This window comes from Metopolophium dirhodum, chromosome 5, assembly GCF_019925205.1.
Source record: "Metopolophium dirhodum isolate CAU chromosome 5, ASM1992520v1, whole genome shotgun sequence".
NCBI classification, from domain to species: domain Eukaryota; kingdom Metazoa; phylum Arthropoda; class Insecta; order Hemiptera; family Aphididae; genus Metopolophium; species Metopolophium dirhodum.
This window is the reverse complement of record NC_083564.1, coordinates 34,491,663-34,498,099: the sequence shown is the minus strand read 5'-3', so window position 1 is coordinate 34,498,099 and position 6,437 is coordinate 34,491,663. Positions and strand designations below refer to the sequence as shown.

The 6,437-nt window shown below is 28.1% G+C and overlaps 1 pseudogene; it reads left to right on the top strand.

Annotated features, from left to right (window-relative positions):
• The first annotated feature begins 4,958 nt into the window (after positions 1-4,958).
• Positions 4,959-6,222, top strand: LOC132945702 (uncharacterized; annotated as a pseudogene).
• Positions 6,223-6,437: the final 215 nt, after the last annotated feature.

Genomic DNA, 6,437 nt, shown 5'->3' with positions numbered 1-6,437 from the left:
AATGTTTATATTAGCATTTTCTATACACCATAAAATGTTGAAAATATTTTGACTCTTTTTGAGCTGTTTACGGACGTTGTCAGTTTTCAATTTTTTTAGTTTTTTTTTCTATAAATATCAATAAAATTTTATTTGCTGGGTAAAAAAGCGTGAAAATTTAATATAAGGCTCCTGATATATCATTCTAATAGTAGTTAGAAAATATTAAAAATACATAGGCACAATTTTTTTTTATAAGCTTAATCAAATTTATAATTTATTAATTATTTTGTGGTTAAAAATGTATTAAATGTTTAACTTTTATGGCTAAGGATTGAAAATTTAAAACAAGGCTCCACGTAAATAGGTTATATATAAATTACTTTATTCACAATAATATCATCAAATATACTTTGTAATATCATAGGCTGACTGACCGTTTTCGCTCAGAATCGTTTTTCCTATACAATGATATTATATCATTGAATTCAAATTTAACACCATCCATTACAGTGACCCACTTGTAACCTACTGTACAGCAGAGCGACATCCACTTATCCACCTTTTTTTACTATGCTTTTATTGTATTAAAATATACCCACAATGACTTATAACTTACATTATTGGACCGGACATACAGCAACGTCGAGTTGAGGTACCTGTCCATAAACACATTTTCATCAGCAAAATATAATATAAAATATAAAGTAAAGAAATGCATAAAGAAAAAACTGTATTTATTCATACAATTTTGAAATCAAAAACATTAGAACAAGATAATGCTTTCTTGATAAATTAAAAATATTTGAAGATTTTATTTGTTATACGTTTACATGGCAAAAGTAAAATTCTATTAAACCTATTAGGTACGTAAACAACATTTATTTATATGACAAATATTTAAAATTTCAAAAAAGGGGGACCCTCGTGTTAATACCCCTCACTTTGATTTTTGGATAGCACTGGGAGTTTGTGTGCAAAAACGTCGGGACCTGGTGCACGTTTCTGGACAAACGATGCACAAAAGTTGGGCACCTTAAAAATTTCAATTTTCCAAAAAGGGGTTGTATCGTTTCAATGCCCCCCCCCCACTTTATTTTTTGGATAGCACTGGGAGTTTTTGTGCACAAACGTCGGGACTTGGTGCACATTTCTGCACAAACGATGCACAAACGTTTGGCACATTCAAAAATCCAAATATTCAATGTGGGGGAGCTACCGTTTCAATGGCCCCCCATTTTGTTTTAGGGATAGAGCTTTCAGTTTTTGTGCATAAACGATTGGACTTGGTGCACATTTCTGCACAAACGATGCACAAACGTTTGGCGTGGTCAGAAGTTCAAATTTTGAAAGTGGGGGGGGCCATTGAAATTTTCAAAATTTTATCGTGTATAGAAAATTCTAATATAAACATTCAGTTAAATTTTCAAGTATCTACAAGCATACGTTTTTTAATTGCAACAAAATAAGAAAATCGTTACATGAGAAATCGAGTGAATATCAAATGTTGTAAAAAAAATGAATTTCAGACGCTCATAAAAATTTAATTTGACTTTCTTGTAGACATTTTTTTTTGATAAAAGTAGACAAACTTATGGATAATCTTGTATTACATTTTCAAATCTTAAATTTAAAAAGAAAAATTTTTATGAATTCTTAACTCTAAAATAATTTGCTAAATTTCGTGATTTTTCCGTATTTTGTCAAGATTCAAACTTTAAATGCTTATAAATAAAAACTGTGACTAAAGATTTTTAATTTTTTTCATCTGCCTTTGAAACAATATAGTAGGAACCTTGTATTAAATTTTCAAGCATTTTTACCCAACAACTAAAGTTTTATTGACATTCATAGACAAAAAAAACTAAAAAAAATGGAAACTGAAAATGTCCATAAACAGCTCAAAATAAGTCAAAATATTTGGAAAATTAATTAAGAAATTAATACAAAATTAATATAAATCAAAGATGTATTTAAATCAACCTGAATCAATTAAGTTGTGATTATTATCATCAGCAGAATGCGTAGCAACATCATTGTTTGAGTTAATAATAATTTTTTTAATATGTTTTTTTAGATTGAAATATTTATCATATAACTTTCCTTTCATATGAATTACATTATTGCCATCCTTACAATATGGAGTGAAATAAGTTTCTTTTATTTCATTTAGGAACAATTTTTCAATACCTATATTATTGAATAAGTAGGTGTTATTAATGATAATACATAAATTAATATAGCTCAAATAAATAGTTCAATAAAATCAATTAGTCATTTTATATCCATGCATAAAATTGTAGGTATATGAATATTGATTGGAAAAAATGTTCTTTCCCATTACACCTGTTTAGTTTAAAATAACTAAATATTCAGTATAAGTCATGGCTTAAATATTTAAGCCATGGTATAAATAATAAATACACTAAGTTTATAACATTTTGATCCAATAACTCTATCAAGTTAATACATTAAATTACATTTTTTAATCTACAAAAGAATATTAAATTTGAAATAAATAATACATTTAATTAAATTCATAGAAATAAAAAACTAAATTGATAACAAAATTACAATGAGTAGCAAGTAACCAAAGCAAAACTTATCTACTTGTATTCACACATGCATGTACAAATGATTAATTAAAATTATTATTGCCCAAAAATATTAACAACACTTTAGTAAAGATTTACAGTCATTGGTATTAATTACTATTATTGAACTATTAAGTATACGTTCAGCTAATAGTGCAAATTTATTTGTATCAGTTTTTAAATTTTGCTCGCATTTCTGGATTTCATGTTTTATAACTACTGAACTTAATTAGAATGTTTCTCATAGACTGATTAAGAGTACCAACTGCATCATAATACTTGAGAACCAACTTTCCATCAGAGTAATTATTTAATATTGTAGTGATATAAATTTTCGATTGTGGATTCTACAATATGTTATTTTTAAAAACAAAATAAGTGTTAAAATAATATTATTAGTGTTTGAAAAGAACGTCGCTCATGAAGGCTCACGTTCACGTTCATATTTAGTGAACGTCACTCGTTTTTTTTAAATAGAACGTGAACGTGAACAACGTTTATATATTTAATGAATTTGAAAGATTTTTAAGACGTTCAAATGTATGTATTATTTAATAAATATTGATTGATAATACTATTATGATATATAATACAAATTATAAAAATAAAATACATGAAATTCCAGTGGGCACGCTTGGACATATTATAACAACAATTATATTATGATTTAAACGATTTTGTATTCGTATTTAAAGGATACATAAAAATAAAATAAAATAAATTAAATGAACGAAATGAACCCATTCAAATTTTCAAAGAACGTGAACGTGAACGTGTTCACTTGAAAAAATTATGAATTTGATCTAGTTTGTACTTTAGGGTCGAAGTAGAAATGTTACATTACTTTTTAAAATAATCGGGAAAAACAAAATTATAATTTTAAAGTACCTAAATTGTTGTTTTTTGGTAACCATGTAAAAATTATATATTAGTTATAGTAGTGTTTTATGAAATGATATTATATTGTATAAGTGCGTGATTTGTTTTTAATATCAATATAAATAAAGAATAAAATATCCTTGGAAATAGTAGCTAACGACCGTTTACGCTCAGAATCGTTTTTCATCGTACCTACTAAGACTTTTTTTTTTTAATTGATCTTGAGCCCGGCAGCTGAGGCCATTAGCTATTTTTTACTGTATGTTATTAAGTCGGTAGGGGGAGGATCACGTGTGTGTTTTGTTTGGCAGAATTTTTGATTGGGCACCCGTAGGTATCTGCCATGCCCGGGTGGGGGGTGGCGGCACTTGTTCTCCGGACACCGTGACTTGTCCGAAGAAGAATGCCGCCCATGGCCGAGGAATCGAACTCTGGTCGACTGCGTAGCCAATGCCTTAGTGCGCTCGGCCACTCCGTCCCCCCTACTAAGATTTATTGCTGCGTTCAAACTTATTGTATCCATTAAAGTGACCTATACTCAGTGCTCGAATTGGCGGGGGAGGTTGTGTAGGGGGACGGAGCTCCTTTACTATTTTTATTTTTTCTTTGCGTACCCCAACTTTTTTTTTTTACTTTAATGGAGGGACGGTACAAACTAATGCCCAGAATAATTTTTATTAAAATTTGGAGTGGATCTAAATTATCGTCAAAGATATACATAGGTACTTAATGAATATTACATTTTTTAATATAAAAATATTTTTCATCCATTTTATGGTTTTGACTAGTAGTGTTCAACCTTTTTGACTCGCGATCCACTGTTTTCGTAACAATATTTTCACGACTAGCTACATTCTAAAAATTCTACAATAACGCGTTAGCGATTATATTCTGATATTAAATCCAGTGTACCTACACAAAATTATTATTATATTTATCTCTGTGACTTTGTTATGTGAGTAATATAGCTCTGTGTGGTAAATTATAGAACAAATCAGAAGAAGTGAAAAAATTGAAATAAGAAGAAAATTAATAAGTATTTTAGGTGTATAGAGTTCAATATTGAACTATTAATAGTATTATTATGACTGATATTCAAATAAAAGTACTAAATAGTAACGATTGACATTTATCATTTATATCCATTAAATTCATTACTATAAGATATTTATAAACATATACATTTGATAAGTTAGGAAAATAAATAAATATAAATAAGTTATATCATAATATTAACAGTACAGAGGAAAGAACTTCACTAAAATTAAGCAAAGAAATTGCTAAAAATAGAAAAAAATAATTGATATAAATTAAATAGTTCCAGTTAACGGTTTAAAGTAATTAAATAGTAGTGGTATAAAGTAAATTAAAAATTAAAATAATTAGTATTTCATTATTGATGTCCTTTTACATTTGCTGCAGCGATTATTTTCAAGTGACATTATTTTATTCTCGAGAACTTCGCAAAGTTTTTTCAAACGTTTATTCTCTGCTTTTTGTTGCAACATGTTGTCAACCAAACCCTCTATTGTCTGTTTAAAATTAAATATTAAATTAGTTTTAACATTATATTGGGTATAGGTAAGTATAATTGTTAAAATCTCATCTGCAATCTATTGTTAGTAGTTTTGGAGTAGTTGTTATCCTAAATAGTAGGATAGTAATCCTCGCTATATTATTAAAGTGTACCCAGAGAAGTTAAAAGAAAAACTGTATATTAAAGATCTCAAAATATTGTAATTGAAAGATAAATTATGTTTGATAAATGAAGAAAAAACATAAAAATGTATCGGTCTCCTGAAAAATTGATCAATCAAAACGTTCATGACACATTTGATTGTTCTCAAAATAATGACGTATTGTACGAAGGCCAAATGTTGATCGCTGAACAAATCAATCAAATCCAAGGATCTACCTACTTCGAATCCGAAAACCACCAACTATAATATGTGTCTAAATCAATATATTTGCGAGATTGACAACCAACAAAGAAGAAGATTTAAAAACAATTAATAGACGTTTAATTAGAAATGTAGAAGTCAAGAATCAACAACTATACTTAAAGAAATCTACGATCACAAAAAATGGCAGAAACATTTGGAAAGCGAGAACTATTAACTAAATTCTGAATTTGAAGACAAAAAACAGATCCAAAAAATTTTAATTGGCAAAGAAGACAAACATAAGAAACTCAAAGAAGGTTTTTCGAAAATGCAATTAATGTGCGATGAGTTAAATAAGAAATATCCACACTTAATAAAATCGCTCGACGAACACCGACAACAACATTTACTGAGAGGAATATGAAATGTTTCATTACGATAACCTAATTAAAACGCTTCAATTTAATTTAATAGAACAGACGAATAAATATGAACTCGCGAATGCAAATTACAATAAAGAAAAAGACAAATGTCAGGAAAACGAAACTTACACGCAACAAATGATGGATGAATTTACGAGCTGTCTCCACGAAAAAGAAATCAATATTGCATTGGTACAAAATGAGTGTAATGATTTGAAACATCACGTAAAGTTAGAAGAAGACTATATCAAAAATTCAAAACACAAGGTTATTACATTAAAGTTAAAAAATAAAAATAAAACCATACAAGTAATATTAAAAGTCCAAAGTAAACAGCAGCAGCAGCAGCACACAGCAACGTCAGAGTCGCCTTCATCCTTGATATCCGATAACCAATTGCACATTAACGGTAAATTAGAATCATTAGCCAATAATCACTTTATTCACAAATTATTATTTAACTAAAATTAATTGAGATTCGTAGTTATATTTCGAGTCATATAATCCAAGACCACAATGTTATATCTGATGATGGTCCCGATCCATTAGGTTGGTAATTAAACGTTATTAGTTTATTACCTATTTGTCAAAATTAAAAAAAAAATTGTATGGTAGGTTTGTTATGTATTATTTTATCTAATATTATGCACATGCATGTTATATATTTTCAATTCAATAAC